Consider the following 23,083-nt stretch of genomic DNA (forward strand, 5'->3'; position numbering starts at 1 on the left):
CGGAAAAAAAATTGATTTTTTCGAGAAGTGAGAGCATGCGTGTTTTAATTAACTTCTCAAAAAGTTTGGAAAACGTTGGAAGCAGGGAGATAGGCCTATAATTAGCTATATTTTTATGATCTCCTTTTTTAAAAATTGGGATAACTTCTGCAATCTTCAATGCATTAGGGAGCTTCCCAAAACTTATACTTAAGTTGAAAATATAGCATAGTATATCAACAATTTCCCAAGATACTTTTTTTAAGATAACCGCAGAGATGCCATCACTAGTACAAGATTTCTTATTTTGTAAACTTTGAATTTGCATATGTATTTCTCCAGGGGAAAATTCTTGAAAGTAGAAGCTATTAGTTTCTATTTTGTCTTTTTTTATGCTATCAGCGATGGTGCAGTTGCAGCAAAGGTGGTTTGGTTCAGGAGGTTTCAGAGCATCGGTGATATTTACAAAATAATCATTAAAACTACCCGCTATTATGTTCGGATCAGAAGTAACAACATTATTGCATAGAATGTTTGAAATCTCATTTGGTTTATGTTGCTTACCTAAAATACAATTAACAACTCTCCATTCTTTTTTCACATCGCCCCTATATTGATCTACGCGAGAAAATTAAAATACCTCCAAAAAGGAATAGATAAGGAGCATCAAAATTCTATATTTATTTATTTATTATTGATTTAGTTAAAGTTATCAGTTAAATAATTCAAAAAAAAAATTAAAATACCCAACAATATTTTGCATATGATGAAATATTTTGATTTCAAAATTTATTTTTGCTAACGAGATATTAAGTCGTTAACCAATTTTTACCAAAAAGTGTAGAATTTGCGTACTATTTTTTGTAAATTTAATTTTTTATGAAAAAATGACTTGGATAAAAAATTTACTGAATGTCGAAAACAATATTTTCTGTGAGATAAAATAAGTTTGAAGCCAATATTTTTAATTATTGAAAAGATATTTGAGTCAAAAATTAAGTTTAATAAAGTTTTATTTTTTTTTTTTCGGTTTCTATTTTTTGTAAACAAACTGTCAATCGATTTTTCTCAAAATTTAAGTGGATATTAACAACAATATTTTTTAAAGATAAAATTGATTTAAGCCAATATCTCAAAGGTTTAAAAAGATATTTAAGTTGAAAATAAATTTTTACCAACTTTGTGAAATGTTTTTTTTTTTAGGCTTTTTTTTTAATTTTAATTAAAAAAACTGTCAATTACCCGATATCAAAAAATTTATTTCTCGTTGCACAAAATTATTTTGGAAATAAAACCATTTTCTGTTCGTAAAATTTTCGAAGTGACAACATTTTTTTTTTCAGTTTATTTTGATTTATAAAAAAAAACTATAATTTGATATTTTTCCAAAAAAAAAACTTATTTAGTGTCATGTAAGGTAGGTAGGTAGAAATGGCGACCTCAAGGTAACCTAGCCTGAGATCCAATTAGCGCTTTAGTGCGCCGTTTTGATACCAAAAACTCGTTTGACCTTTGATTGAAAAGGAAAGATTTATAGAGAAGCTTCATAGCGATTATGTTAGAGCCATTTTGTCGCATTTAGAAAAAAGATTAGGTCTCTAATCTTTGTCTCAGATAGCTCATCGAGTTCTTGAAAGAATGCTTTTCCTAAGCATTTCATTCTGGTGTTTGCCAAAGCAGGACATTTGCAGAGGAAATGGATTATGGTTTCACTTTCTCTTTGGTCACTACAGCTACGGCATAAGGTGTTGTAAGAGATACCCAACTTCTCTGCATGAACTCCTATAGGCCAATATCCGGTACAAACCGCAACAATCCTGGCTATGTCTTGCCTTGGCCTGCATAGAAGATCGTTTGTACGGGTTTTGTTGTAGGTGGGCCATATCTTCCTAGATATAATGCAGTTGGGTAAATTGCTCCACCTTCGGTTCGATTCAGTTTGGTAGATAGAAAAGATTTTACTCTTCATAGCACCAAGAGAAATGTTAACCATTTCCGCAAGTGAGCTATGAAGGGCCGATCCTTGCCTGGCTGGCTCGTCAGCCCGTTCATTTCCCACGATACCAATATTGTCCGGAACCCAGATCAGGGTGACACCGAAGTTAGTATTCAGGTTCGCAAGCTTATCAAGACATTGCTGGACCAATTTAGATGAGGATATGGCCGAGTTAATGGCTTTGACAGCTGCCTTACTGTCTGTAAAGATAGCCACATTTCGGTTTTGGTTTGGGTTTTGTTTAAGTGACTTACATGCCTGCCTTATTACCAGCAGTTCAGCCTGAAAAACGCTAGCAAAGTCAGGAAGCCTAAAGGATTTGGCTACATTTAGGGACTCAGAAAAGATCTCAGAACCAACTCCGTAACCCATCTTTGAGCCGTCAGTAAACATGGTTGTGTCCTATCGACACGATGTCATCCTCCCAATCTTCTCTCGATTGGAAAATAACCTTAAAACCCTTACTAAGGCTCAAAGTAGGAGTGCAGTAGTCAGTGTCTACCGAGATAATATCTGAGGGAATTAATTTCGTAGTGTTGCTATGACCATAAGGTTTTGACAACCAGCTATTTGATTCCTTCAGCCTAATTGCGCTCGATTGGTAGAAGATCCAAAATAACGTTTAAGGCGTGAGTTGGGCAAGTACGCATGGCCCCTGTTGTGCCCACGCAAGCTGTTCTCTGAACATTCTTTAGCTTATCAATATTATAGGCTTTTCTAAGAGCAGGCCACCACACAATCGAACCATATGTTAAGATAGGGCGTACTACGGCTGTGAACGTCCATAAAATCATCTTCGACTGAAGTCCCCACTTTTTGCCGAAAGTTTTGCTGCAGGCGTAGAAGGCAACACAGGCCTTCTTAACCCTTACTTCAATACTTAGTTTCCAGTTTAGTTTAGGGTCGAGTATAACTCCCAAATATTTTGCACTGGAGGACAATGATAGGATTTGACCATTGAGTCGAGGTAGCGCGAAGGGCGGTACTTAAGTTTTGGTGGTAAAGAGCAACAGTTCAGTTTTACTTTGGTTAACTCCTAGTCCACAACTAGTGACCCAGTTGCTAACTTCTTCAAAACTGACTCCGTGATTTCACTAATCACCGAGGTGTACTTTCCTGACACCAATAGCACCAAATCATCCGCGTAGGCTACCGCCTTCACTCCACGTCTCTCTAATTAAACGAGAATTGTATCCATGTTACAATATATAATATTATATTTAGTTCAAGTTTCCAGCGTTTTTGTTTCGTGAGATATTTAGGGTTAACCAAAATTGTCACCTTTTTTTCGACTGCTATGTTAAAAAAAAACCACCCAAGCCATATTTTTTGGGGAGTCCTTTCTGCATCTTTCCGCCTTTTTATCTGTATAACAGAATGTATTTGAAGTCGATACCTCTGCTGGTTCTTGAGCTATGACGACGAAAAAAACTTCGCGAACGAACGTGAGTACACAAGCATGAACAGAAATATCTCTAAAAATCTTTTATTTCGACTCTAGGGAACATGAAACGTCTAGAAATCTCCAAATTTTCAATTCGACAATTCAGTTCCATTTTTAAATTGAATTTTAATAACCACACATGAATTGCAATCATGACTTGAACATTTAATATCTCCTTCTTTTCTTATGCACTCAAAATTTCTTAAAAAATAAACAAAGCACAGTTATTAGCTAATTTTTTTAAGAACGAAAGAAGGTAAAATACCTAAAAAACTCCTAATATTTCAAAAAACTTAAGTTATTGCCGGTAGTAAAAGCAAAAAAGGATTTCGTTGCACTTTTTAAGCATATTTAAATAGCTTAAAAAGTAAGATAATAAATAAGAGTTATTAACTTTAATGACTCATCTTAAGGTTAATGAGGAAAAGTCTACAATATTTCATTATTTCTCAAAATCAATTAGTTTTATCGAAAGTAGAAGACACAAGTTATAAAAAATAAAAGTATAGAATTTGCGTTTGGGGAGCACATTCTAAGCAAACTGATTTCTTCAAAATCACTACCCGAATTTTTAATACCTCAGTAAACCTCATCTACTCTTTTTTTTAAATGTTTGCTTTAATTTAGCAACACACATTTTTCGAATACATCTTATGGAGTTATTAGCCTTAAAAAATTCTGTATTTATCAATGGCTTCTAAAAAAATGTCCACAATATGTCTAATAGTGCATACGACACCCTGTTCAATAAAAATAGAACTATTCCATTAAGGGAAATTGCAACTTTGAGATGCAAGAAGTTTTCCAAAAATTGTAAACCTATAGCTTCTTTATATACCTCATCGAATCAGCCATACGTTAAACATATAAATACTTCCATATATGCATGCAAACAGATGATGAAGTCGATGTCCTTTGATGTTGCAACAACGGCAACGATTTCTAAATCACGAATGCATGACATAGGGAAATTTTGTATCCAACAATAAAAAAAAGTATATATTTTTTTTCGATATTTGCCCGATCAAGGATATAAAAAGCATCGTTAGATTTCTCATTTCCTGTTTATAATAAATACACTATATGAAAGTACGTACTTATACGTCTACGTACCTATACCCTTGGAGGACGATATAATGTAGGACGAGTAAAAAGGGATTAAAACTAGTGAAACCTAAAGAAAAATCCTTCCATTTTTTTGGTTAAGAAGCAAATACATCTTTTATAAATTTTCAAGGGAATTCTCTATTTTGTTGTGTGTATACATATAAACTATAGTTATGTTGTTTGTGGGAGGATGATGTTTATATCCTTAAGGTTTGGTATTGATATTCCCGGAAGCGCTATAGGAAATCGCTTCACGAATTGCACTTTCACATATCAAACACAGACGAAGAGGGCTTGTGAAAAGTTATTTGTTTGCCTATGTTTGTATGTGTCTGTGGGTGTATGCCTGCAGTAGGTCCTTACATAGATAACTGTATATCGAAAGGATACATTCTCGAACGAATTTCGTGATGATATTTACGATTGTCGATACATTAAGATACGCACGATTGGTTCTATCTTTTCTTATGCATATTTTTGTTTTCTTTTTTGTTGTTGGAAGATTGTCAAGAAGAGACGACTACAAAATACATGGGAAGCAAGGAAGTGTACTTGGATGGTTTTCTTATCATCTTCATTTTTGCATATTCGTTCTCCCTCAAGATGCATAATGTGTGCAACATTTTCGGTTCTGATAGGAATTTACTTTGTGTTTCTTCATGAAACGACTTCACTATACCTTTTCATAGTTGACATTAAGTTTTGGTAGTGTATTCTTTTTGATCAGAAACATGGTCGAAAACGGCAGTTTTGAAATTTTTGATGGGTCTGCAATTTTTCAAATTGATACTTCGACATTTCACATCGTATCAAGATACTAAATTGTTAAAACTAAAAATTGTTAAAACTAGATTTTTGACTCGAATATCTTGCATACAAATATGTTTGAAAAATATAGTTGTTGACATTTGACATCAAATATTGAAAACAAAAACTGAGTGATTTACTAAAAATTGGTCAGCATCTGTTTTCTACTCAGATATCTTGAAAAAAACCTCAAAACTAATTTTATATTATACAAAATTTTGTTGCTATCTTTCATACACATTTAAAACAATTCATTCGAAATAAAATCATAAAAGTCTTAAATATCTCGAAAGCGAGACAGCTTACAACTTCTAACATACTTATGGAAATTCTTAAAATGACAATTTAACTTAAACTAATATGGATTAGGTGGAGCAACAGTCCCTAGAGAATTCGGGCCTCGTGACTACAACTTTAAGCCTTTCCTGGGTGCAGGTAATGCTGTCTGAGATGGAGGGGACCTACAGTTTTCAGCCGAATATAAGCAACACATTTGAGAAAACAATTTTTATGACAAGACTTACTCTTGAAGGATTCGTTAATTCCTCGCAAAAGACAGTACCGGTGGAAAAAAAACTTTAAATGGCAGGGTTTGAACCGAAGACCACGGGTACCCTTATAATCATTATACTCAGTGCGAGTAATTCGGAAGATAGGATAGGATTTGGAAAGAGATATCAATTCACATTGGTTTTGAATACCTGCACATTGTAATGAGTGGGAAATATTGAGTCTGGTAAAGCACATTTCACATTCGTGTAGTGCGACTAAAAAAAGAATATCTGTACTTTACAGTACGACTGGAATTGAGCTCAACTGATGGACATTTCCTAAAGAACGAGTATTACGGTTAAATTGCTTGAGGGAAGAAATACAACTGTCTATTTCATTAGAGAATTCCTTATGAAAGTAGCGATAAAAAATTATGATGGACATGAAAAATTACGACGGTGCTCGAGAGATGCAAAAGTTTCAGTTAGACAACTCTCTCGCTCTCTTTTAAATTCTGTCCAAGTGACTCAAGTGGGTTTTAGGAGCATCTGCCCAAATATGCGAATTGTACTCAAGTTTTGGACGAATAAAAGCTTCATAAATAATAGGCAGATCAGAAAGGGTTAAAGACTTCTTGCATCGTGCGTCGGAGAAAACCTTAACACTTAGCAGCATTTTTGGCGATGTTAAATATGTGATCACTCCACAACAAATGGTTTGTAAAGCACTTTCCTAAGACTGACAGGAGTTTTCTCGATGCAAATATCACTCATCGATATTGGCATTGGGGGAGGGTTACGCTTTTTCGACAGAAGACAGCATTGAGTTTTCTAACCATTAAATTCTACACGGTTTTTCATTCCCTATTGTAAAATTCTGTCAAGATAAGAATTCAATGAGCTTATCATACGCTGCCGTTGGTAGTCCAGATCCGAAGAACAAGGATGAGAATCTAAAAACGAATATGAAAAGCTTAGGGTACTGTCATCAGCTAATCAATTTAGTGTGTTAGAAGTTCCAGACAAAAGATAATTTATAAAAATAATGAAGAGCGTCGGAGACAAAACGGAACCCTGGGGCACACCAGAGTTTATTTTGTTGATATTAGATTTGAACATGTCCAATACTACTTGAATTGAACGTTCCGAAAGATAATTTCCAACCCAACAAAAAAGAGATTCATCAATACCAAAAGCACACATTTTCGATAAGAGATCTGATGCCGAAGTCTATCAAATGCCTTTAAAATATCAAGTGAAATAATCTTACTTTCTCCAAAACGATATAAAGATGTGTTAAACTGTTCGGTGAGACAAATAATAATATCACCATTCAATCTATCGCTACGAAAATTATACTGCCAGTCATTAAGAAGATTTCGTTCTTCAAGATATTTCTTCAGCTGAAAACTAATCAGCGTTTCCATGGTCTTTTAAAAAAGATACATAAGTGCAATACGACTATAGTTAGATGAAGAGAACGATTTGTTTTTTTAGGGACATGCTAGACAAATGCAGTTTACCATCCACTCAGAAAGAGACTTGTAGAATAGGGCTGACGGAAAGGCTTTAGTTCTTTAGCTCTTTATTAAAAAGGAATAGCATTATACAGTAAGATACAATATCTTCTTTATAGCGTAAGCTTTATATATAAATTCAAATTCGTGTGCTACTTTAGGAGTGATTTAACAAAGCAAAATTTGAGAAATGTTAATTATTTAATGATATACATATGTAATTCAAAAACCGTACTCAAAAATTAACTAAAATGTTATTAAAAAAAAAACAGTTATTTAAAATTAATAGTATTTGAAAAACAAACAAAAGAACATTTAATTTAATTTAATAGGTACAAATTAAAATATATAACATCCATCTTAATTAAGTGTCCCTAGGTATTCTTTAAGCCTTAGTTTGAACATGGCTGAGCAGCTTATTAATCTAACAAAACGGGGAAAGGAATTCCATTGACGGATGGCATTTATGAAAAAATGACGCTCAGATATTAAGAAAGTATATCGTTCGGGTATGAGATCACATGATCTCGTAGACTGTGGAAAACGGATTCTATTGTAAAGGTAGGAGGGTTGATGTGTTTGCATAATATTATGAAGCAGAATTAAAGTCCTAAACTTGAAATGATTTTCTAAAGTGAGGCCACATATTGATTTAGCGAAAGATGAAACATGTTGTCTCCTTTTTAGTCCGTAGATATATCGTGCAATTTAGTTATAGGTGACATTGAGTTTTCGCTTTTGCTCATAACTACAATTCGAAAATAGTTCACAGCCAAACAGCAATGTCGGAATTGGTAATGTTTTTGCGAGAATCATCCTAGTTCTAACTGGTGTTATCTTCTGTGTGACGTAAAGCATTCGGAGACCCCCATATGTTTTACCCAGAATTGATTTTATGTGATTGTCCCAATTAAGCTGCTTGTTAAATATAATTCCAAGATTTGTTGCCGTATCGACTATTTCAATAGGATTTTCATTTAGAGCAATTTTAGAGAAGCCTGATATATCAATAGGCCTACGTGATATTATTAAACATTTTGATTTTTTTGGGTTTAAGCAGAGTCCATTTATTTCTGACCAGTGTAAGATTCGATTGAGATTATCATTTAGTTCGCTTTTTCCATTCTCTACAAGACCTAAAGGACAACTTTTCCCCAATTGGACATCATCTGCATACATATCAATGGAGCAGTTTACAAGACATGAGGGAAGCTCATTAATGTACATAACAAAGAGTAGTGGTCCCTGTGGGACACCCCTGCTTAAAAGCAAGCAGTCAGAAATACAATCAACCCACTGCAACTGCTTGAGATCTACCTTGAAGGTATGAGTTAATCAGCATTTCTGACATTGATGAGAACTTGAACTGCTCTTTAAGTTTTTTGCATAATATACTATAGTTCACAGTATCAAATGCTTTAGAAAAATCTAATAATGTGAGAAAATCAATGTTGTCACTATCTACCGATTGTCTAATATCTTCTACTACATTTATTAGGGCTGTTGTACAGCTATGCCTTGGACGATAGCCAGACTGGTTTAGGCAAAGTAACCGATTTGTATGAAGAAATGTTCGTATCTGTTTATTCATAATTTTTTCAAATACTTTTGATAAGAAGGGTAAAATAGCAATAGGCCTGAATTCATCTTTGTTCTTGGGAACAGGAACAATTTTTGCATATTTCCAAGAAGTAGGAAAAACACCACTCATAAGAATGGTATTAAACAAGTGCGTTATATACCTAAGAACATAAGGAAGAAAAGCCTTTACAAAAACCGGATGTATATTATCGAATCCAACAGAATTTGATTTAATCGATAAAAAACTTTGTAATACATCAGACTCTTCTACTCTTTCAAAATTGAAATCTCTTATTGCCTGTGAACAAAGAATACGAGTATTTCTTAGTTCATTATGAGCGTTGTCCGAGTTTGAATGAATATCAGGTGTTGATATGAAGTTCTTTTTTAGTTCATTACAGTCAATGTTTGTAGTTATGCAGTTTGTTTGCCTTCCAACTCCAATTTCTTTTAGGTTTTTCCAAAGTTTGTGTCGGGCAATAGATGGATCAAGCCGTGGAGCATAAAATCGTTTTTTAGATTCTCTTACGCAGTGGTTTTGCGAACGTTGAAGAACACTTTTCAGCACAATAGCACAATAGCGGGGATACTTTCCGAGCCAGCGGATTTTTGAATGTTATGATCTTTAAGTACTTTAGCAACTGAACGAGTGCGAAAGAAAATTCGTCCCATAGAATTCTCTACGTTTTCGAGTACAGGAGAAGCCATGTAAGTCATTGGCAGCATCGAATTAAGAGCAAACAAATTGGCTTTATTAATCGAGCTTACATAGGGAGTGTCACTGCTGACAGCATTGGAACCAAGGAATCCACGTCACTATATGAGCAGCATAGTGACCAGTTAAAGTTTCTGAAAAATTGATTCAGACCGTCCCAGTTGGGCTTCTTATATTCCCAAAGGTTTTCGTAGAGGTTTCAACTTTAACTGGTTTTTTTGGCATGAGAAATTTGCAGATATGACATAATGGTGCCTAGAAATGTTTACTAAGTTTATTGCTTATTTCCAAATAATTTTTTTTTATAAATAAAAAATCCCACTCATAAACACTGTGCATCTATTTAACTGAACCGCACCGTATTTCTTTTATTCACACGTGTTTCACGTCAAACCAAACAATCAGTCCTTCAGTTTTAAATCTATTTATCTATAACTTGTATTCAGTAAAGACTTCAAAATCATGTTAATTTCATTACTCAGCTAATTACAGAATTTCAAAAGATACTTGTAAATATAAATTTCGCTCCAGGCGTTTGTCGTCTGTGTAGTGAATAGGATATATTTTATTTTTTAATTGAAAATAACATCAAGCGAAAGTAACCAAGATGATCTGGTTTCCAATACCATCACTTATGACTTTAATTAAACTAAAAACTTAAAGATACACATAGTCTCATTAGCAGATAAATTGAGATAAAGTTCTAAACTCACACGAGTGCTTGAAAGAAGTTGAAAAACCAAAAACAAAAACAAGAACAAAAACAACAAAAAGCAAAATAAAAACTCATCATCCTGAATTGTATAATAGAAGAATCCTACCTACCTACCTTCTCACTTACCCCTGTCTTGCAGATGAAGTGTCAGATAGTGAAATACATTTAATTCCATTACTTGTGCACCGAATGTTTTAATTAAGAATTTCCTTTGACACTAATTTGCAGGAAACTCCAGGAAACGCTTTCTGTAGGATTAAAAATCCTCTATACCAAGTAAGAGAGACTTGTACAAAACTATACATCCTTAAAAACATATGTACACAGTTCTATGCACCTAAATATAATCTCATGTTGGTACCTCGTCGTTCATCGTCGTCGTCGTCGTCGTCATCGTCGTCCTTGTCAGAGCCTTGGTGACGGCTGTTGACGATGATGTGAAAGAATTAAAGGATCTTTTTCCATCTTCCTTTTTGGTCTGTCTAAGAGTGTGTTTGCAGTGTGTTTGCTCCTTCGCAGTAGCTAGCTTAGCTACGGTGTTCAATCGGTAAAGTTTGTAATTGAGGATTCACGTGCAGAACAAAAGAAACCTAAATCTATCGAAATGCGAAAAATGACGCGACAAGCAACGACGACGGTGACCGGCTGGCGCGGTGCAGCTACAAAGTAAAGGTGATGTTGATGATAGTTATACTACTTACGACTTACGAGGTGTCTGACACTGCAATGAAACTCGACCAACAACTTCTGATCCTGATTCAACACCTTTTTTATCATTTCGTATGTCCTCTTTGGCTAAAGTTTCTGTTATTGTAGTTGGCTTTTCTTTCCAGGACAAAAAAAAAGACACTGGTCTTGGTGTTGTCATTTTTGAAATTCAATTCCATTACACCTTTTCTCAGGTCAGCTATAGTGTCACAATGCTTCAAAAAAAAAAAACTTACTACAAAGACACTCATTTCATTTACTAGTTAGATGTATTTTTGAAGTTGTTTAGGTCAACTTCCGATTTCAACTTCACACATCCAAAGTGCAGCGTGCAGGTCATCGCAATTTCATTAAGAAAAGTAGTTTCTTGTTTTCTCATCTTTGGATTTTTAAATTGAGTTTTAAAATCTAGAAAATGAAGTCAAAATGTGTTTGAAAATATTTTTAATGAATGTTTTTTTTTCTAGACTTGCAACTCCATTCACTTCAATTTGAGGAATTTCCCTGCTTAGAAAGGATTGTGAAAGCCTCATATGCACTCAAGAAGGACACAGCTCAAAGAAAAGAAATACAAGAAAAGAACCCTGGTTTGACGAAGAATGTCTAAAGTTCGTAAAACATCATTTGCGTGGTTTAGTATTTTCCGTAACTCCACCCAAGGAGTGCAAGCTCTGCTATTCACCTCAATGCTTCGTCGCAGTGCACTTACAACAACATTGGCCACTCCGTAATTCTAAGGTACTTAGAATCAATTAAAAAGCACACAAACTACACCATCCCCCAACTACAATTCGACAGAAACTTCCACATTTCTATACCTACCAGATCTTTTTGGGATGATAGGACATTCTTGGAGGATGAGTCAATTAATTTTTACACAGATGGGTCAAAATCAAAAGCAGGGGTTGGTGGAGGTGTGTACTCTAAAAAATAAATAAAATAAAATAAATTGGGTGGCGCGACAGTCCGTTGAGAACCAAGGCCTAGTGACTTACAACTCTCAACCATTCCTGTGTGCGAGTAATGTTGTCAGGAATGGAGGGGACCTACAGTTTATATGCCGACTCCGAACGGCTAATTTTGAGAAAGCACTTTTTCATGACAATAGTTACTCTTGGAGAATTTGTCAATTCCTCGCAAGAGGCAGTACCCGTGAAAAGACTTTAGATGGCAGAGGCAGGGATCGAACCCAAGACCTCTAGCATGACAGTCCAACGCACTAACCATCATGCCACGGGGAGGTGTGTACTCTGAACGACTGAAATTGAGTCTCTCATTCCGCCTTCCCAATCATTGTAGCGTGTTCCAGGCGGAACTTTTGGCGATAAAAGAAGTATTGTCTTGGCTCAAAGAAAACGTGATATCAACATCTGATATCCGTACTTTCTCTGATAGCTAGGCTGCTATCAAATCTCTGGACTCTGTCTCTACAAACTCTATAACAGTCCATAACTGTCGATCATCTCTAATGGAGATGGCGCAACAGTTTAATATTCACCTTTGCTGGGTGCCGGGCCATAAAGACATTCCAGGTAACTGTAATGCAGATGAACTCGCCAGAAACGGTACAGTACAGTCCATCCTACCACGTTTGGCAAGTACTGGCATACCAATCGCTACTTGTAAACTGTTGCTAATGCAAGACGCTGCGAGGAGGGCAGGCACCAGGTGGAACAACATCTCCACGTGTCAAGCCACAAAAAACATTTGGCCAACACTGGATATAAAACGTTCAAGGTGCTTGCTCTCTCTAAGCAGATTGCATATAAGCTCGATAATAGGTGTCATAACCGGACACTGTCTAATAGGAAAGCAAGCCACGAGACTAGGCGTATTCTCAAATGACTTTTGCAGAAGCTGTATGGACGAGGAAGAGGAAGAAACGGTTCTTCATCTTCTCTGCACATGCCCTGCTCTAGCTCGAAAACGCAAAAATTACCTAGGAGAATTCTTCTTTAAAGATCTAAACGATCTAAATCATATCGGTATAATCAGCCTCTCACGTTTTGTAAGGGACTCAAGCTGGTTCCATTGAGCTTAGGAGGAAGCCTCATAATTCATGTGGTATCACAATGGGCCATTAAGCTGGCCTAAGTGTGTCCGTTTCCATCTTGGACAGCCACTATAGGCCAATAAGAAGTTTAAAGAGCTTTTTAAGACTAATGTGCTGAAAATCAAGCAGTCCGATTATCATCTTATAAAAACTCCGCTGATTTTTGGAATCTGGCTATGAACTGAAAGGAAAACGTTTTAGTATCCACACAAAATTGTCGTCAAATGTAATGCATTCTTATTATCAGGATCTTTTAAATCCTGAAATGACGTCGACAAAGTGGCAATTCGTGGCAACGGGATTCGTAGTCGACTTTTTGGACTATGCATTTAATTCATCTAGCTAGTTACAGGAAAAGCTGGAGACGCTTAAAGATGGAAAAGCAGCCGGTTCGAAGGGACAGAGAGATTTCCTTTTCAAATGAATCCTGCAAGATATTTACAACGATGATGCTTAAGCGTCTTGTTAGTTGGATTGAACTTTCTGAGGGAGTTCCAGGCTGGATTTAGGCCAGGATATTCAGCAATAGATAATGTTTTTATATTCAGGAGCTTTGTAGAGAATTTCTTGAAACAAAGGAAAAAGCTGTATGTATTTTTATCGATTTTAAAGCAGCTTTTAATACAATCTATAGTCTTGGAATATCATTGAAGTTTGGTCGCATTCTTGAGCTCCTATTTTAAAGGTTGATGACAAATGAAAGGCTGAATATATTTCTGAAACTTTTAATACCTTGTACAAAACAACTTAAAACCGATTAAATCATAACCTTGCAGAGAACAACTATTTTAAGGATTCCAATAATGTCCCTGTGATTTCTATGGTGATCAGACTACGTAGTGAACTAATAGACTTAAATTTTATTCGACAGAGACCGGATATACGCCTCAAAAATGCACCATTCTTAGAGAAATCAGAAGGAATTTTTTCAGAAAAGACTTTTCATCGGAAGATCAAGTGATAAGTTTATTGAATGAAATTAATGTTGTCAAACTTTACGAATGTTGCAAAACTGCGCTTAGATATAGAACTGCTAAAGTGAACTAAGATTTCTGACTGTGTTTCTATTCACTGTTTTTTAAATTATTTTTAATGTATCATGAACTTTATACTGTTTAAAAATTATAAATACCTTTCTTAATATTATAAAGTAATAATATTGAGGGCTTTTTACATTCACTGAGTTTTATTGTTAATGAAATTGTAATGTAAATTTTACTTTAATTCGATGAAATTTGTATCTATCGGTGTTTAAAAAGACAACCCACCTGAGAAAAACCGGAAAAAGTTTAAGCAAGCCAGGAATGTCTGTAACGCCTATATCCGAAGGACCAAATTTTTACATGACCAAAAATTACGGCGAAAAATATTGCAATGTCCCAAAGGCAGTAAGAATTTTTGGTCATTTGTAAAAAACATGAGGAATTCTTCCTCGGTTCCTACGCTTGTTGTCAATGACACTCCTTTAGTTAGCTCTATTGATAAAGCCAACTTATTTGCAAGGCAGTTCACCGAAAATTCCACCTTACCAGATAGTGTCATGACTCCCCCAGTTCTTGAACGCGTAAATGATTCTATGGGACCAATCTTTTTTGTACTCGAACTGTGGCGAGAGTTCTTAAAGATCTCAACATTCATAAATCCGCTGGCCCAGATGGTATCCCCGCTATTATTCTGAAGCGGTGTTCTTCCACGCTAGCAAAACCACTGCGTAAGCTTTTCCATCCATCCTATTCTTCTGGACTCGTTCCGAGTAGTTGGGAAACTGCATTTGTTCAGCCAATCCCAAAAAACGGCGAATCTTCTTCTCCCACAAATTACCGACCGATAGCACTAACTTCCCTTTTTTCTAAGGTCATGAAAACACCGATTATTTATCAGTTTAAGAAATATCTTGAGGAACGGAAGCTTCTTAATGACAGGCGCTACGGTTTTCGTAGCAATAGGTCCAGTGGTGATTTCATGGTTCATCTCACAGAACAGTGAAACAAATATTTACTTCGTTTTGGAGAAAGTAAGATCATTGCATCTTGCTCTCTTATCGAAAATGCGTGCTTTCGGTATCAACAAATATCTTTTTCGTTGGATTAGAAACTTTCTTTCGAACCGTTCAATACAAGTTTCTTTGGACGGATTCAAGTCTTAAGTTTATAAAATAAACGCTGGTATGGCCCATTGCTCCGTTTTGTCTCCGACCCTCTTAATCATTTTTATAAATGATCTCTTGTCTGCTACTTCTAATCCAATACATTGTTTCGCTGACGATAGCACTCTTAGCTTTTCATATTCGTTTCCAGACTCACAATCCTCCTCTTAGGACGTGGAACTGCAACGGCAAAATATGATTAGCTCATTAAATTCCAATCTACACAGCATTGTACAATGGGGAATAAAAAATCGTGTGGAATTTAATGCTTCGAAAACGCAATGCTGTCTTGCATCGTTAAAGCGAGATAAACCGTCTTTGCCACTATCTATGAGGGGCACTTGCATCAACGAAACGGAAAATCTTGACATCCTCGGAATGTGCATCAGCAACCACCTTTTGTTTACCGATCACATACGCGATGTTGCCAAAAATGCCGCAAGATGTCTAGGTTTTTTGAGACGTTGCAAAAAATTTGTATCTCCGTCTGATCTGGCTACAAACTACAAAACCTATATACGTCCGAAACTTGAATATAACTCTCATCTCTGGGCTGGTGCTCCAGTAACTTATTTAAACCTCTTGGACAGTATTCAAAAAAGAGCTTTTAAAATCATTGGTGACAATAACATCATCAATCCGTTTACATCACTCGAACATCGACGCAAGGCTTCTTGCCTCACCCTTTTTTACCGTTATTTTAACGGACTATGCTCTAGTGAAACAGCCAGTTGCATTCCTCCCCTTAAACAATTTAACCGTAATAACCGCGCTTCTGGGAATGCCCATTAATTTACCCTTCGGCCGTACTATGAAGTACAGAGATTCTTTTTTTAGCCGTACTACGCGAATGTGGAACGCCTTGGCACGCGCTATCTTTCCCTGTCATTGCAATGTTCAGAAATTTAAAACCAATGTACACCGACACCTCCTATCCAAACCTTCCCTCTTTTCCTAATGCTCACACTGTGTCTTTGGCATATTAAAGGTATTAAAAATAGTTTTAGTGTTTGTTAATTATTTAATGTTTTTAATTTGTTTTATTCTAATCTTTTCAAGCAGAAATTTTGTGTGCATCACTTCTTTGTGAGCCGTTAAGACTTGAATCTATAATACGCTAACAACAGTAAATTGCAAGGCTATGCTTAAAATGTAGAATGGCTTAATCCTTTGTTTTGACACGACTACCACAAATTAAGATGGGATACTTGGCGTAAACGCACTTCTTCATACAGGCATTAGTTTTAAGATCGTAGATTTATGTCAATTGGAAATTATCAGTACAAAAATTTAAAACTGGAAGATATCTTCTTTCAAAAAATTAACTCAAAAAAGACTTGACTGCGATTTCTAAAACTATAATTTTGTATTTATAAAATTTGTCAACATCAGAAAAACAAAAAAAAAACTTTACTCATGAGTAGTTTTATTTTTGGTAACACTGGTTTTGACAACTCACATACGTTTCGTTTCACTATCAAACATCATCAGTTTGGTCTATAATATAACCATAAAGCATCTTATAAGAGAACAACGATTGAAAATAATTGAAATTTAGTATCAAAATGCGAGTAATGTTAAGAAAGTTCATCCCGCTCTTCTTCCATATTATGGTTATTCGACGTTTTAAGCCGGCTTTTGAAGCTATTTTGACTAAAAATCGTACCGAATTTACATTCCTGGTCATAAAACTACCACTTACTACACGCTAACATATAGTGCCGTTAGAAGCTGTTGGGCCTCTAGCACGTTTAAAATGTTTCGAAATAATGTAGGTGGTGAAGAAGCTCTTGAAAAATTGTCCGAAATTATGTTCGGAGCCATTCTATTCTATTCTATTTCAGAGATGAGACGAAACGCAATTTTATTGTGAATGGAGAGTATTGCAAAAGACGGAGGAACATGCCACACATGACGGAGGAACATGCGTAACAATGGACCAATTGAGAGGTGAGTTTGATGAATAGCTAGTTTCACGTTTGGTTTGATTGAAGTGCTGGAAAGAGTATGTCAAAGTTGGGCTAAGACGGTGAACCATTTTAGGAGCAGCCTAAGGCTAGCCGTGGCCAATATTTGCGTGAAATAATCTTATAATATTCAATTATATCGACTTTATTATCTCTTTGTTCGTTTCTCATTTCGAGTTTCGAATAGATCTTAAAAAATCAGTTTCGTATAAATTTTTAGAAGTATTTTAACTTTCTGTAGAACCCGTAGCGTGATGGTTGGTGCGAAGGGCTATATGACACAATGACGCTTCCTTGGCAAATGCCATAATCGCCGAGCAAAGGGGACCAAGTTTCTTATTAGTGACGAAGATTGAGCTTCAGCTCATCTTCAACTCAATAAAAAAAAAAGTCAGTAGGTGTCAATGGTATATCCAACGTTTTACTTAGACATTTACCAGTGGAGGCAATTGACATTTATAGCACGCTCTTCAATAATGCACTGAATAATGAATACTATTCATAAAATAGTCTTTAACAGGGAGCGGTGAATTTTCCGATTCTTTTCAGCATTTAAACCAGTGATCTGATAGGTAGTCTTACAAAGGTAATTTTGTACGTCGACGATCTTATTGCGTACAAAACAGCCCGAAATTTTGAGGTTATTAGAATTCTCTTGCAGCGTGATTTCGACAAGATTAAGCGATATTGCGACGACTGGAAACTGAAAATAAACGTCCAGAAGTCGGAGACAATTCTGTTCCGAACTCCATTGGCTGGGGCCACGAGGGATACGTGCAAGAACTGGCGCAAGATGGTCATCGTTGATCTCCACGGGCAGCCATTAGCGACCAAAAAGTGTAGTGAAGTACCTCTGGTTAAATCAGTATTTATATTTCATATAAATGTTGCTCTTACTGAGCCTTCACTCTGACGAAACGGCTGTTTTACAGCAGTCGGCTTGACCTCAGAGTGAAGGTATTTGCTACATGATGATCGTTTATGGTTGTCCTGTGTGGTTCAATGTTTCCCCTTCCTAGATGGAGAAGTTTCGGGTGTTCGAGCGGCAGTGTTTACGACGCTGTACCGGCTTATATCGAACAGTCGAATCTGCTTACGTGAATAAATATTTCAACGAGGCTTTATACAAATGGGAAATCAAGAGAATTGACAATTTCGTGATAAAACTCGTTCGAGGTCACATTGCAAGAGCTATGTCTTCGACCAACAATTTAATTTTTAGGGCGTTCTATTCGAACGACGAGTTTTTTGAGAGTGCACGCTTGAGTGACTTCACCAAAGGCATTCCTCTTTTAAGATAGATGCGGTCTGATACAGAATAGACTGGCAGTTCTGCTAATCTACCACGTTAGACGACGAACCGTGGATAGGCGACTCTTGTACAATCGGGAGGTCATGGCACGAGGCGGAGCAGAGCTTCTTCGGTTCAGTAGGGCTGTGGCTGAACGGGACCGAACTGATGGGGTGAAGCAGGAGAACCAGTTTAGGTGGCTCAATCGACACTGTATAGTGGGTACTCGGGATGGGGTTTTAGACCTTGGCCGACTTACATACCTGTTTTATAGTTTTAGGGTTTAGTTTTAAGTAAAAAATACAAAAAAAAACTAAATTATAAGAAAATAAAATTAAAAAGGACAACAAATTATAAAAAAATAAAAAATATTTGATAGTTAGAATTACTGCTGTGGTAGTTCTAGTTTTAATTGGTATATAGGTAGAATATGTAGTTTAAGTAAGTTTAAGTTTTATTTGAAGTAAAAATTTAAAAAGATATTGAAATTAGTTGTTTTTTATTTTCTAATAAATAAAATATAAATAAAATGAATTACGTTAACATAGATCTCAGGGCCCAAAGGTATAAGAATTAAGTATTATTGTTTTACTCAGATTGTCCGTATGGGACCAGTAAGTTAGTTGTAAGTTATGGTTAATTAGGCTAGTTTTATGAATTGTTGCTTTAAGATAGTTTTAAGAATGAATGAATACAAAAGAATTTAAAAAAGTGCAAAGGGCTGCCACACCATTGGTTTTAGGTTCAATCCCTGCCTGTAGCATCTAAACAAAAAAAAAGAGGCTGGGATGCGACCCACACTGATAACTTCCCATCCCGTCTGTCGATTTGTCTTGCTTAAAAGTTTGTCTATAGGTACTAGTATCAATTTTACCAAATTTGCGTACTATTTTTTATAGATTTTATTTTTTATGAAAAACGGACTGTTGGATTTTTATATAAAAATCACTGAATATCGAAAAATATATTTTTAATTTTTGAAAAGCTATTTGAGTCGAAAGTGAATTTTTACCAAGTTTTAGTATTGTTTTTTTTTTAGAGTTTTATTTTTTGTAAAAAAAACCGTCAATTCGATTTTCTTCAAAATTCTATCGAATGTTGAAAGCAATATTTTCTTATATAAGAAAAAATTAGTTTAAAGCTAATATTTTATAGTTTTGAAAAGATATTTGAGTCGAAAATCAATTTTTACCAACTTTTGTTACATTTTTTCTTAGGTATTTAATTTTTTGTACAGAAACTATTAATTCGATTTTTTTCAAAATTTTACTAAATGTTAACAATATTTTTTGAAAGATAAAAGTAGTTAAGAGCCAATATTTACAATTTTTTAAAAGATATTTGAGTCGAAAATCAATTTTTACCAACTTTTATAAATTTTTTTTAAGGTTTTTATTTTTTGTAAAAAAAACTGTCAATTCGATTTTTCTAAACATCTTTCAGAATGCTTAAAACAATATTTCTTATAAGATAAAATAAGTTTGAAGTCTAACTTTCAAGTTTTTGAAAAGATATTTGAATCCATACTCAATTTTTACCAACTTTTGTTAATTTTTTATAAAAAAAACTGTCAATTCGATTTTGTTCAAAATTTTACTGAATGTTGACAACAATATTTTTTAACAGATAAAAGTAAATTAAAGCCAATATCTCAAAGTTTTGAAAAGATATTTGAGTCAAAAATCGATTTTTACCAACTTTTATTCATTTTTTTTTTAGGTTAATATTTTTAAAAAAAAAACTGTCAATTCGATTTTCCTCAAAATTTTACTGAATGTTGAAAACAATATTTCTTATAAGTTAAAATAAGCTTGAAGCCTAAATTTCAAGTTTTTGAAAAGATATTTGAATCGATATTTAATTTTTACGAACTTTGAGTAATGTTTTTTTTAGATTTTTATTTTTTATAAAAAAAACTGTCAATTCGATTTTTCTTAAAGTTTATCAGATTTCAAAAACATTATTCTCCGTTGCTAAAAATTGTTTTGGATATGAAATCATATGTTAGTCGTTAAATTTAGGAGGTGACAAATTTTTTTTTTCAGTTTTTCTGATTTAGAAAAAAAAACCGTTAGATAGATGTTTTTCAAAAAATATACTTCTTTGAGATCACGTTACAGTTTATTATATAAAGTTTAAATCATGTCTCTAGCGTTTTTGGTTCGTAAGATATTTAGGGTTAACCAAAATGTTCACCTTTTTTTTAAACTGCTATGGTAAAAAAACCACCCACGCAATTTTCTTGAGAGCCTTTTCTGCATCTTTCTGCCTTATTATCTGTATAAAAAAATTTATTTGAAGTCGATATCTCTTCTGGTTCTTGAGCTATGGACGACGAAAAAAACGTCGCGAACGTACGGACGTACGGACGTACAGACGTACGGACGTACGAACGTACGTACACACGCACGCACAGACTTCTTTCTAAAAATCTTTTATTTCGACTATAGGGACCTTGAAACGTCGAGAAATGTCAAAATTTTCAATTTGACAAATCGGACCCATTACAATAACTTCCTATGGGAAGTTAAAAAGTTTTTTCAAACTGTACTGCGTGTATTGAAAAGTGCTTTCTCAATTTATCTGTTCGTATTCGGCTTAAACTTATTGGGCCTCTACATCCCTGAAAACATTACTCGTACACAGAAATGTTTGAGACGTTAGTTCTCAACGAACTTTTGCAACACCTTATTTATTTTTTTTTATTTAATTTCTAGAGTTTCTTAATAAAATACTGCTTATTCTATTGAGTTCAAAAAGTTGCATTTAGTTTTAATAATTAAATAAATATAAATACATACTTAAGTTGACAATTGTATTATCTTTTTATCTTACCTGAAAATAAAAGAAGGAAAATGTTGTATAAAAACAATTTGTAAAAGTTTAAAGAAAAATAATAAGTATTAAAATATAAAAACACGTTAAAATTTTCACATTTAAAAGACTTAAATATCTTTACTTTTTAAGATTCTTTATTACTTTGTATACATGCAGACGTGTACAAATTGTAAGAAACTGTGAATTTAAAAAATTGCCCGTGTTTTCTAAATAGTCAACAAAAATTATTCAATATAGGAAAATTCAACTCAAGTCACCAAGTATTTTTTTAATCGAAATCCATACCACATAAAACACAAATTCTATATCTAAGTTAATTCTCATTAAAAACGAAAATATCAAATCCTGAACCAAATCATAAAGTCTAAGTAAATTACTTATCACGTCAGTCTACACAGCATCAGCAAAACTGAAAAAGAACAACGTTGGTACATATTCCAGCCATAATCCTCTCAGATTTCAATTAAATATTGTCTCCTAAGGAATTACGTGCGTCTGAAAGTTTTTTTCATTTCTTGTTTTTCCAACCTCGGTTTCTCCATACTTCTGCCGCGCCTTTGTTCCTATTGATTTACCATAGGCAGGTATATTTTCTTTTTCAAGATTTTGAAAGTTTTTTGTGTTAATTTATTTGTCTGCAGAAGAGTATATTAGGTAGGTTCTCGGTCTATATAGAAGATGAAATAAGACTAACTAAAAACCTGCACGTACACAATCTGCCACCATTTTAAGTTATCACAAAATAATATTCTTTTGAAAAAAGTTATAGGTTCGTTTTCATTTTCGTTAAAGTAAAAAATGTAAAAAATTAGCCAGTTTTGTATATTTTTTGAATGAACTACTTAATTGTTTTTATCCAAGGATTAAGATAACAATTATAAAACAAACTTCAAACTCTATTAATAAACATAAATCAGACATGAATTATCTTTATTAATTGTGATTTCTTATGTGATATTTAAACAATTTGAAAGTAACAAACTCTGAGAATATATTTTCTTGTAGGGCACGATATGAATAGTTTTCTTTTGAACTTATTAAATTCATAAGCATACCTAACAAGCCAAATCAAAGTAAATATAAATTTCAATTTAAGTCTCAAAATCTGAACAAAAAAAAACAATATTAAATCTCAAAACCCTGAGGCTGATGGGAAACCAAAATCATATAGAATGCAAATCTTTTCTTCATCCGAATTTTGTGTTTGGGCAATAAAAAAGTCTCAAGTTCGTAATTTTAATAATAAAACCATTTCACACTTATCTTGGAGAGACTAAAACAAAAAATAATAATAATAATAAAAATGCTCCCATCTATTGAACACGGGGCAGAAAACATAGGTCAGGGACGGATTTTCAGATTAAATAAAAACCCGCAAAAGTGCAAAGGAATTCAAAGGTTTTATTTTAGTCTTATCTTCTAAATGGCGTTATTAAATATTGTTTAGTACGAACACTAAGCTTCATTAAAAAGCATATGCTCAAAGTGAATATTCCGAAAACAACACTGAAACAATATAAATCTACATGAGTATAAAACATTTTTAAAGAAGAAAACATTTTCCTAAGCATGTTCTGAAAAGTGATATTTTGAGAAGTTGCCTTTACCACATTTAAGCACATTATTTAGCTTTCTTTCAAATCTAAGAAAAGGAAAAAATAAAGTACTTATTGTATTATTGGCTAATTAACTAAATTTTTCTTTGGGGCCTATTCCAACCACAGAACA

General features: G+C 34.2%; 1 long non-coding RNA gene across 1 annotated transcript in view; it reads right to left on the bottom strand.

The window, feature by feature from the left end:
• LOC129947918 (uncharacterized) overlaps positions 1 to 23,083 on the bottom strand; it is a 94,019-nt gene that overhangs the window by 26,043 nt on the left and 44,893 nt on the right. The window contains exon 2 of the long non-coding RNA XR_008781786.1: positions 21,319 to 21,352. This is a non-coding gene — a long non-coding RNA (uncharacterized LOC129947918). The remainder of the gene's footprint in view (positions 1 to 21,318; positions 21,353 to 23,083) is intronic.

Source organism: Eupeodes corollae, chromosome 2 (genome assembly GCF_945859685.1).
Source record: "Eupeodes corollae chromosome 2, idEupCoro1.1, whole genome shotgun sequence".
NCBI classification, from domain to species: domain Eukaryota; kingdom Metazoa; phylum Arthropoda; class Insecta; order Diptera; family Syrphidae; genus Eupeodes; species Eupeodes corollae.